At 34.7% G+C, this 12585-nt stretch overlaps 1 protein-coding gene across 1 annotated transcript in view; it reads left to right on the top strand.

Annotated features, from left to right (window-relative positions):
• Positions 1-12585, top strand: part of CNTNAP2 (contactin associated protein 2) — a 2167939-nt gene that overhangs the window by 1168865 nt on the left and 986489 nt on the right. The gene's annotated exons all lie outside the window — the stretch shown is intronic.

Here is a 12585-nt window from a genome sequence, read left to right as displayed (position 1 = left end):
ATGCAGTATTCAAAGCCTGCAAGGTGGCTCCAATTATCCACTTTGAGCACTGGAATAAAAGAATAACTCTAGTCATCAGTAAATGTCCCTAAATAGTTGACCCCTGACCTTATTGATAAAATTTTTAAATCTACATGTCAAGAGAACAGACCTTGGCTGATAACATTTGATGGGGCACTGCATGTGAGTGGTTCGAATTTGGTTTGTGGTTTTATATTTAGTCTGGAAAAGATGAATAGCCTACTGTATTAGTTCATTCTCACATTTTTATAAGGAAATACCTGAGACTGGGTAATTTATAAAGAAAAGGGGTTTGATTGACTCACAGTTCTGCATGGCTGGGGAGGCCTCAGGAAACTTACAATCATGGTGGAAGGCAACTCTTCACAGAGCGGCAGGAAAGAGACAACGAGTGCCAGCAGGGGAAATGCCAGGCGCTTTTAACCATCGGATCTCATGAGGACTCATTCACTGTCATGAGAACAGCATGGGAGAAACCACCTCCATGATTCAGTTGCCTCCCACTGGGTCCCTCCCATGACATGTGGGGATTATAGGGATTACAATTCAAGATGAGATTTGGTTAGGGACTCAGCCAAACCATATCAGCTACAAAGTCTAAATATCAGGTTCTTTACGAGTAAACATATCCCCTGTAATTCCATTTATCACTCTCTGATTGGACATGTTTTCTGTGTATTACTAGACAGATGGCCATAATTTTCATGTAATTTTCAAATCACATTGCTTGCTTCACAAGATGCTTACTGGTTAGAAGTATTGTGATCCCATCTCTAAAACAAGATGTCAAACTAGTTTGGAATTTCGCAATATGTTATAGGGACCAGTCATAAAACTGACTCTAGTGTGATTTCTGTGCAAAGGATGATATAAACTTGAAATTTTTAGCCTAAGTATTCCTTTTCCTCACGTAAAAATTCACAGAATCAAATCAAATTACACTGATTGTCTTAGTCACCTTTGAAGAGCAAGGGCAGTCTATACTGATTTTTTTAAAACCAGATATAGAACATAAGAAGAAAGAGTGCTCTTTATTTTGTTGTTAAGTAAATGCCCTGGTGATTGTTAATAAGTCAAAGAGAAGTGGTTTTGTCACAGAACTGTTAGAATTTAAGTAGTATATTATTAAAGCCTATTAGATCACCATACTCCTTTTCAAATTTTTAATAGTAAGGTTTCAAGTCTAATTTAAACTGAAAATGTTACAGAGAATAACTAACACATTTTAGGAGACTTTTTTCCATACTAATTAGCATTTTAAATCAGCCTTTCAGACTACAGGAAAAAAAAAAACTCCATGAAATTTTACTTTTATTAAATGAGAACTAAATATTCTGCCAACACGAATATTTGCTAATGTGTATACATATGTATATGCAGATATATAGAAAGTATGGAAGGACAGGGACCAAACAGCAAATGGGGGTCTCTGAAGAGGCCTAGGGGAAGGGGGAGCTCATGTTTGTCTATTATGCTTCTGTATTATTTGAATACTTTTTCATGTATCATTTAATTAAAAATTAATAAACAAAATCATCTTAATAAGATAAGGTACTTGTATCTGTATCTTAAATATATTCATTCAAATGTATTTTAAATGCTCCCTTACAAGAAATACAAAGTGCTTCATATAAACAATTCTATTATCATTGAGATGTTTACTTTGACAAATTTTGAATTCACATTCATTGTTTTTAAATAAGTTATATTATTTGTTATTTAGAAACAATAACTATTGCTATTGCTGTGGTTTGGATGTGATTTGCTTCCAAAAAAAGTGATGTTACAGTTTAATCCCCTATACATCAGTGTTGTGAGGTGGGGCATAGTGGAAGATTTCTGGGGCACAAAGATGTTTGCATCCGAGGCAGTTTACTCACGACTAGGTCACCCTCCTGTGGTGGTGAGTGGATTCCCTCTTGCAGGAATGGGTTAGTTCCCATGACAGTAGGTCATTATAAAGAATATGACTTCCTCTCTCATTATGTGGACTCTCTGTATGTCAGCTCCTCTTCTGCTTTCCACCATGAGTGGAAGCAGCACAAGGCCCTCACTAGACACAGCTGCCCAGTCTTGAACTTTGCAGCCACCAGAGTCCATGAGCCAAATAAACTTTTCCCTCATAAATTACTCAGCCTCAGGTATTCTGTTATTGCAACACTAAACAAACTAAGATGGATATTAAAAATAAAATATTCATATGTGAATATTGTAAAAATTATAAAAGAAAAAAATATTCTGTGTATACAGAAATCTGAGTTAAAGCAAGAGGAATTTTTTTTTCCCTTCAGAATGTAATAGTAATCATTTAATGGGCTTATTTCCAAGTTTTACTTCTCTAAAATCAAACAGTAGGTCCAATGAATGTAATGTGCTTGGCATATCCTCAAAATAAATTTGCCCATTTGAGAATATTGTAGAGATAATCCAGTAAATTGGCCAAAGAGATCATAGTAAGTGAAAAGCCCTAAATTTGAACTGAGTCAGCTTAGCTTTGAAGCTCTTGCTGTCTCTTTCAATTAAAACCTCCTGTAATGCAGTAAGCAGCTGCATCCAAGTAAGTGCTGGACTTTTCATGTCCAGCTAATCTACCACATTCACCCTGTCACCAATGGCACTGGACACATTGTGATTCCACCCTTTCTGTTTTGCTTTGGCTAACAGATCCTTTTCTAGCCTGCATTTACATAAGAGATAAAGATACTATCCAGTAGTAACTTTAACCTGAAGGTACAGAAAGCAATTCTGTGTGTCCATTATGTTTGAATCTCATGTATACCCTGTCAAAAGGCTGCTTCCCTTACTCCTAAGTTTAAGGGAATCTGCTCACTGGTCCCCTCACATACAATAAGGCTGTTCTCTTAATGTATGCTAGAAAGGAACAATATTTTAGCACAAATATGAGTCTTTTATGTAAAATGTCACACTTTTAAATCAGAAAATATGTACCCCAAGCAATTCCAATAATAGGAAGCTCTTCTATAGATGATTTTCTGTGCTGTTTATTTTTATATTCTCTAGGAATATTCTTTAACCACATAATCCCATTGGTTCAGCCAGTACCCAGGCTTCTAGATGCTACATTTGCACCGACTAAGCAATTTATCTTGGTTGTGGGCATATTCGACTCATATCCTCATAGCATCTTTTGCACTTGGAGAAGTAGGAGCTCCTTGTCAACCTCTCACTGTTAAAGAGTCTTCTGAAGTTTATCTTATATGTCCTCAAAACACTTATATGTCCTAAAAACAATGACATATTCTGTCATCGTAACAAATAATAGTAATTATTCATTTTCTCTCATATATTTAAATTTGGATAAAGTTTAAACTAGCATTTCACACTACTTTTTCAACACTCTATCCACATTACTGACAGTCCAGCTATGATGTAGGATATAATCACTATCTTTTTGACTATTGTCTAAATACTGCTTGCTCTGTGAGAAATGACCTCCTATTTATCTCCTGAGGTTCAGTTTCAATGCCTCACTTCCTATGACCTTTCTCTCCTCAGCTCTCATCAGCTGCCGCTGCTAGATGCTCCTCCCTCTAGGATTCCATAAGAATTTGTTCATATTTCTATTAACACATTTGTTATACTACTTGAGACTATAGACCTGCCTGTCTCTTCCAGCATTGTGTGTTTCTCTTCCAGCATTGTGTGTGTCTGTGTGTGTGTGTGTGTATATATAAAATAGTATAAATATAGCTGGACTTTCCGGGGAGAATATCTGCTCCACTCTAACCATGTAAAAACTGTATGTAGACAAGAACAGAAAACCAAACACTGCATGTTCTCACTCATAAGTTAGAGTTGAACAATGAGAACATATGGACACAGGGAGGAGAACATCGCATACCAGGGCATGTTGGTGGGTAGAGGGCTGGGGGAGGGATAGCATTAGGAGAAATACCTAATGTAGATGACAGGTTGATGGATGCAGTAAACCACCATGGCATATGCACACCTATGTAACAAACATGCACGTTCTGCACATGTATCCCAGAACTTAAAGTATAATAAAAAATAATAAAATAATAGTAAAAAGGGAAAAAACTGCATGTAGAATGAATAAATAGATTAAAAATGGAATTGTCTGAGAAGTTGGTTGAATTTCTCGTGAACATTTTTCATAACTTCACTTATTTAAGTTGATACAACATAGACTTCAAGAGCCTGAGGTTTTAGAATCAAAATATCTGATATGAGTTGAGACTTTTATTAGCAGTGAGAACTTGTCTAAGACTTGTTAAGATGATCTTGATCAGTATCATCTGGTGATTTTTTTTTAATATGCAACCCCTACCCCAAACCCAACAAGTTTCCAATCTAGGCTATCACACACACACACACACACACACACACACACACACACACATACATGCTACAACACATCTAAATATAATAAACAATTTATTCATCTTAAAAGTTGACTTACATTAATAGTAATGCATTAAGTATATGCATTAAGAGCTATCTTAATCAGTTTAGGTTGATATACATTGCCATAGACTGTGAGGCTTAAACATCAAACATTTATTGCTCACAGTTATGGAGGCTACAACTCCAAGACCAGAGCACCAGCATGGTGGAGTTCTTTATGAGGGTCCTCTTCCTGGTTTGCAGATGGCCAGTTTCTCTGTGTTTTCACATGACTGAGAGAGACTGGAAGCTTACTGGCATCTCTTCTACTAAGGACACTAAACCTGCCATGAAGACTACACTTTTATAACCTAATTATCTCCCAAGGGTCCCATCTCCAAATCCCATCATCACATTTGGGATTTGGGTTTCAGCATATGAATTCAGTTCATATGTAAACAATGATAATTGAACATGCAATACTTGCTAATTTACAAGGCTTCTAATGTATTTAATTTAAAGACATATTTGAGTTTTCTTTGATCAAAGAAAAAATATAAATGAATGTCAGCTATAAAAACATTTGCTTATTATCTGTCATTTCCACTTAATGATAATAATGTTACATTACATCCATGGTGCTTATTACTGTCAAGGCAATTTCACATACATCATCTGATTTTTCAACCAGCGGCCAGTTTAATGTCAGAAATGTTTCCAAGCTTCTATTTATATTTGGTTGTTTAAAGAAGATTCTATACTTATATGTGGTTACCCATGAAAGATACGTTTACTTCAGCACACCAAATCCGTGAAACCCGTAGCAATTTCAATTGTGCTCATCCAAGGACAAAATTAGGTTTTAGGATTTAACCCAGGTGGCATAATAAATTATAAATAACTTTTTTACCTGAGAGCAGCAGCAACAAAAAGAGACAATCAGAAATACAAGCCACTACAGAACAGTAATAGAATGTGACCCTAAAAATATTAATAAATGTTGACCCTCTGAAATAAAATAACTAAGGAAAGGAAAAACAAAACTAAGGGTGCTCCCAAAGTTGATAAACAATTCATGAATAAATGAGCCCCTCCATTGTATTCCTTCCTTTATATATGAAATACATATATGTAAAAGTGATATATATGTATATCACTTTTTTCACTGGTCATAAAATTTTTATGTAATAATTTGCTCGTTTACTATTCTAATGTGTTAAAACCTTATACACCTTTGATTTTCCCATTGATTAGCATTGCCAAACTCTTAAGCAGATTAGGCAATCAATACATGTTTGTTGAATTGCATTGAACTTCTAAGCAAGGGTAAAATGATGCCAACTAGAAGCCTATATATTGTTTCCTGAATGGTAAGCAACTCCACCAAAGAAAAAAAGGTGAAGCAGATCACTTTCTTTGCTGCTGTTATTCATAACAGTCAAATACAGCTTACTGTGTTTTTTTCCAATGTGAAATATGGTTGTCCTAGCCATAATCTTGGTCTTGTGCTAAATATATTATTCATGACATATAATTATAATGAGTAGCTTACTTTGTAAAGAAGATGTAGTGATATTAGCAGTAAGAGTGAAATTGGCCATTTCCCTCTCGTAAAGCTGTGTCTTCCCCAAGCAATAAAATATGGCTTTGTAAGTGGAACATGTGGATAAAAAGATGAATTGCCCACTATCTTGGAGCCTCATTTTAATATTTAATTTTACTTTGGGCACATCCTGATACACTAGAGAAAGCCTTTATTTACTTTTATTTTCCAGCATTAATTTTGTTGCTCTGAAATATACCAAGTACTTTACCAAGTGTTAAATTCGTTTTAATATTGTGAATACAAAGTTTTAATTTTATGAATAAGTTTATAGTACTGAAGTCACTCAGTGCTGCAATGATAATACTGATTTTGGATCTGACTCTCGATTCCTCCCTTTTCAGCAAAATATGGTGCGTGGGTGACATGACATTTCGTTTCCATTCACTCGGTTAATTCTCTTTTACTTATCCTCATGTGAGTGTGTGTCTCTGAGTTACTAGGACCACATAAATGGGAGCGTCAAAACTATAGACCACAGTTTCAAACTGTCCTTCTAAAGTGACTAGATCTAAAGACCAGGACCGGTCGTTTGGAGATGAAATGAAGAGTGCTGATAATTATTTATTACCTATTACCTGCCAGGCATCCTATGAAATATATCACATGTTATCTCATTTCCTCTTTAAATCAACACTGGTGTTCATATTTTGTAGATGATTTGCTGAGGCTAAAGGAGGTTAAGCGACTTTGAAAAGATATCATAGCTAAAAAATGTCAGAGATGAGACTGAGTCCCAAGACTTCGGGATTTTAAAGCCCATGCCTTTTCCACTGACTCCAACGAATGAGCAGTTGCCGGTAGCATTGATTTAGAATCATCAAGCAGTCATTTTGTGTCACCATTTTCTCCGATCACCCAAAATTCTATCCACACAGCTCTGTTATTTCAGCAAAAGACTCTAAATGCTATTAAAATGCAGACGAGATACAGTGAATGATAACATTTAAAGATATTTAGGGTCAGTCCTTTTCTTCTTAGGCTGACCAAAAGCTGAAAGAATAAATTGAACTGACTGATTAGGCAGAGGTAACACTAGGGAAAAAAATGTTGAGAAAACTCAAAAGGCAGATTTTAGCTGCTTCGTAATTTTGCTCTAGGCTATTGTTACTGCTAGTCTTCAGAGAAGCTTGTGTGGCACAGGAATACTAAGTGAGCTGAATGATCTGAAAGGTATATATCAAATGTGCTGTTACGAGGTCTTTATACATAGATGGTAGAACCCTATGATAAAAGTTCTGTAGATACTTCAGCATTATGCAAATGACTGATCACTTTATGAGACAATTTTTAATAATACGTGTGAAATTAATTTTCTCCTACTTAGTTCTTTAAAGCATTAACAGTATCCATTCTTTTATATTATTACTGTTCATATTTTTGAAAATTGGAGAATTTCAAAAAATAAACCTACATTAGGATCAAAATATTTTACATATCATCTGATTCTTCTGTTGGCCTCTAAGTGATGATCATGTAGTTGACGGATAGTAACCCTGCATATCCAAGTCAACATCTCTTTGCTTTATATGTGTTGAGTAGCTTGTTATTTTGTGACTATAATTAAAGTAACAAAATTATCTAAAGACCTAGGTTATTATCGTATAAAATTTTCAGGAAAACTATATGTCTTTTTCTAGTTTGATATGTTTGTGTTTTTATCCATTTCTTGGTGTATATGTAAACTTTAAGTATGTGCCATGGGTTTATGAGCCAGTACTCGTAATGCATCCTGAAATTTTCCAGTGGCAGATATAAATACGGAGCTGTCATATTTGCACTGAATTATAAAATGACTGAAAACAATGAAAACTGGTATATTCTTAGTGGGTGGCATGTTAAACCCACACAATTTTGTCATGTTTACTTTTATTTGTACTCGTTTGACAGCAGGGAAAAAGCACTCTGCTTAAATCTATTTCAATAAGATAGTTTTAAAACTTTATAACTTTATGTAAAAGCTTACATAAATTCCCTTTCCTGTTAGTTGATTGAAAACGGAATTCTTTAGTCACACATAGGTAATTATAAAATGAATGTCCTTCCATCAACATGTGCTTCCTTGTTTGGATCAAATATATGTCTTTGCATTTGTAAACACTTTCCCTTCCTTTTTTGTTGAACTTGTGAAGTGAATGTTATGTTTATGTAGTCGATTATATGGCATGTTAAACGTAGAAGTTTTCTCCCAACTGCAAGACTTCATGTTGCTGGGTTAAAACACTTGGCTAACATATGTTTGCCAAAGATAAGGTGCCTGTTTGAAAACTGATGTTTGTAAAAGCTGGTCACTGATAGTTTTTTCTGTTTCATTAAAGACAATATATGCTTTCTACTGTTTTCTTTTTTTCTTTCAGCAGAGTTACTATAGAGGAACTATATTCAGATTATTTGTAATACTTTGGAGTTACATTTACATTTATCACTGTATTTCCATGTTTGAATGTCAGGGAGAGTGTAGGAGCATCACATAGTTATTTTGTAGCGAGGAGCTAGAATCTAACCTGCAAAGCATCCTGTGTATTCCTATATGCTACAGCTCCAGCTTAATTAATTAATAAGCCACGAACAATTAATGGGTTAATTTTCTACTCATTAATTTTAAGAAATTTGAAAGAAATGATTTCGATAGCTACAAAACTATTACATTTCTACAAAGGAAAACTAAATATAACATTGTAAATAGTGTTCCAGACTTATTTTTGCCTGTGTCCCATAATTGAAGATTTTAAAGCATTAAAGTTGATTCATCCCTATTGTCAATCCTATTCTTTCTGGCTGTGTTCATCAGTCGTTGCCTTTTCAGTAAAATATATTAAATGCATAATTGTTCTGACAACTTATATACAAATGAGGTGTGTGAATGTGGTGTAGAGAGAATTGCAGGATGTTCAGATACAATTTTTTTCATGTTAATTTTATCTCAGAAACTTCAGGGACTAACACAATTTACACAATAAATTTTAAAATGTAGAGACTGACATTTTGTTTCTTTTATTTATTTATTTAATTTTCAACCTTCAACGAGTGGATCTAGACTGACCTTTCAAACTTTGCATAGTCTTTTTCAAATTTATCTTTCGAACTTTGTTTTCCATTCGCTCCACTGCTCCACTGCTGTACTATTGCTTTTATCACTTTTTCTCAAGCGTGTTACTCTTAGTCCTGTTTTCACTTGGTTATAGTCACTATTATTCTCCTAAAACTCATGCAGTCATTCATTATCCTATTATGAACAACAAATACACACTAGTCATTGTGGATACAAAAATGAAGAAAACACGATTTCCTACATGGAGGGGAGCGTATTGTTTAGTGGAAGAGATGTAATTACAGAGGCAAGGCACTAGGGTAAAATTATCTTACCTGTTTTCTGATCGTGATGATCAACAAATCATTGGTCCTTCCCGGTAAAGAATAAAGGTAGCTATCCCACCTTAAAAAATCAGTATGAGCCATTCATGAAAGTCATCTTCCCTTGATGGTAAGTGAATGAGGAGGGTACTTGTAGGTCAGTCTTGGTCAGTGGACTTGTTTGCAACCCTGAAAGAGAGCTTCTGTTAGGATAAAACACACTGAAGATAATGAGCGAAGAATTGTGAAGAATTTGAACTCTATGTGATGCTGATGGGTACCAGAGACTACCCTACCTCTGTATTTCCTCTTATGTGAGAAGTTTTATATATATATATGTATATATATGTAAATATATATATACATATATAAATATATATACATATACATATATATACACACATGCATATCTATGTGTGTGTGTGTGTAATGTTCGTTCCAATTTGTCAAAGTATTCTTTTACTTGGATCCAAAAGTTTCCTAACTTATATAAGTACCATTAATGTAATCAGATACTACCAAAAGCAACCTACAGATTCAATGCAATCTCTATCATAATAGGAATTACATTCTTCACAGAAATTGAAAAAAAATCTCAAATGTGTGGGATCGCAAAAATCCCAGAGTAGCCAAAGCAATCCTGAGCAAAAAGAAAAATGCCACAGGCTTTGCATTACCTGACCTCAAAATATACTACAAAGCTGTAGTAACCAAACCAGCATAGTACTGGCCTTAAAACAGATACATGGACTAATGAAACAGAATAGAAAACTCAGAAATTTATCTATCTATACAATCAACTGATTTATGACAAAGATGTCAAGAACACTCATGGGGAAAGGGTAGTCTCTTCAATAAATGGTGCTTGGAAAACTGGATATCCATATGCAAAAGAATGAAACTAGACCCCCACCTCTCACAAAATCAAATCCAAATGGATCAAAATTCTAAATGTATGACCTGAAATAATAAAACTGCTAGAAGAACACTTACAGGATATGCTTCAGGTCATTAGTCTGGGAAAATATTTTATGAATAAGGACTCAAACACACAAGTAACAAATGCAAAATGAGATTATATCACACTACAAATCTTCTGCACAACAAAGGACATAGTCAAGAGTAAAAGCTACAGAATGGAAGAAATATTTTCCTCTACTCATTAGAGGATTAATATCCAGAATATAGAAGGAACTAAAGCATCTCAACAAAAATATATTTTAAAATAGACAAATGATCTGAACAGACATTTCTCAAAAGAAGACATACAAATGGCAAAAAAAAAAAAAGAAAAAATTCTCGACATCACTAATTATCAGGAAAATACAAATCAAAAATCACAATAAGTTATCTCACCATCAGTAGGAGGCTATTATCAAAAAGATGAAAAATAACAAATGCTCACAAGTCTGAAGAGAAAAGAGAAAACTCTTATATGCTGTTGGTTGGATTGTAAGCTAGTACAGCCACTCCGGAAAAAGGTATGGAGATCCTCAAAAAACTACAAATAGCGCTACTATATGATCCAACAATCCCACTAATGGGCATTTATTCAAAGGAAAGGAAATCATTATAGCAAAGAGATGTCTACACCCCCATGTTTATTGCAGCGCTATTCACAGTAACCAAGACATGGAATCAACCCAGGTATCCAACAACAGATGAATGAGTTAAAAAATGTGGTATACATACACAATGGAATACTATTCACCTGTTAAAAAGAATGAAATCCTATCATTGGTGGCAAGATTTATGGAACTGGAAGACACTATATAAGGTTAAATAAGTCAGGAACAGAAAGTTAAGCACCACACGTTCTCACTCATATGAGCAAGCTTAAAAATGTTGATCTCATAGAAGTGAAAAGTAAAGCAGAGGATACTAGAGGCCGAAAAGGGTAGAGGGAAGGGAAGAGAGAAAAAAGTTTGCTAAAGGAGACAAAATTACAGCTAGGTAGGAAGAGTAAATTCTAGTGTTTTATACCACTGTGGGATAACAATAGATAATAATATGTAGTTTCAAATAGCTAAAAAGAGGATATTCAACATTCCTAACACAAAAGATGAGTTTGAGAGGATGAATATGCTAATTATCCTAATCCGACCATTACACATTATATGTATTGAAATCTGACCATTACACATTATATATATTGACCAATACACATTATATATATCACTGTGCATTTTCATGAATAGGTACAACTATTTGTCAATTAAAAGCAAAATTTTTAAAAAATCAGAAATATTAAAACAAAAGATACTATCAGCAGCTTAAATATGAAGGGAACTGAATTCTTGAAAAGCAAAACTAGATAAAACTGTGAGACTTTTAACTCTAAAAATATACTTTTCATAAGTTAAACAATATTTTTTCCTTGTGAATTTTTAAGTTCAAATAATAATGACATTAGTGCCTGCTATTTTGTAGGGTGAATTTCATTAATTTTATGACACTTGGATTCCATAATAACCTTGAAAGATAGATAGAAAAAAATACATATCATTCCAAATTAAATGAGAAAATTGATAATCCTGTAAAAATCAAATAACATTATAGTGCAGATATCTTGCATTTGATTATGATGTAAGAGCTCTTCTCATTTGTTTATCTGCCATTCTTCTTTTCTTTTTTTTTTTTTTTTTTGAGACAGAGTCTCACTCTGTCGCCCAGGCTGGAGTGCAGTGGCCGGATCTCAGCTCACTGCAAGCTCCGCCTCCTGGGTTTACGCCATTCTCCTGCCTCCGCCTCCCAAGGAACTGGGACTACAGGTGCCCGCCACCTCGCCCAGCTAGTTTTTTTTTTTTTTTACTTTTTAGTAGAGACGGGGTTTCACCGTGTTAGCCAGGATGGTCTCGATCTCCTGACCTCGTGATCTGCCCATCTCAGCCTCCCAAAGTGCTGGTATTACAGGCTTGAGCCACTGCGGCCGGCCTATCTGCCATACTTCTTATTGGAACTCAGAGCTGATATAATTCTGATGGTTTTAGAACTATCTGTGAACACATGTACTACCCTACCATTTGGTGAGTTTAAAGTTTGGAAATCATGAATAAATGATATTCCCATTAACAAAATAAACATCATTAAAGATATATGTTGAGAGATGGGAAGGAGCTGGTGGTCAAGAGAGGCACTCTTTTGTCCTTCATCCCTGTCTACAACACTATTTTGTGGTATGGCTATTCACAGTTACCACTGTCATCTGGAAAGAAAGATTATCTCACATGCCTGGGCTCTTA

Source organism: Papio anubis, chromosome 4 (assembly GCF_008728515.1).
Source record: "Papio anubis isolate 15944 chromosome 4, Panubis1.0, whole genome shotgun sequence".
Lineage (NCBI taxonomy): Eukaryota > Metazoa > Chordata > Mammalia > Primates > Cercopithecidae > Papio > Papio anubis.
This window is presented reverse-complemented; position numbering and strand designations above follow the sequence as displayed.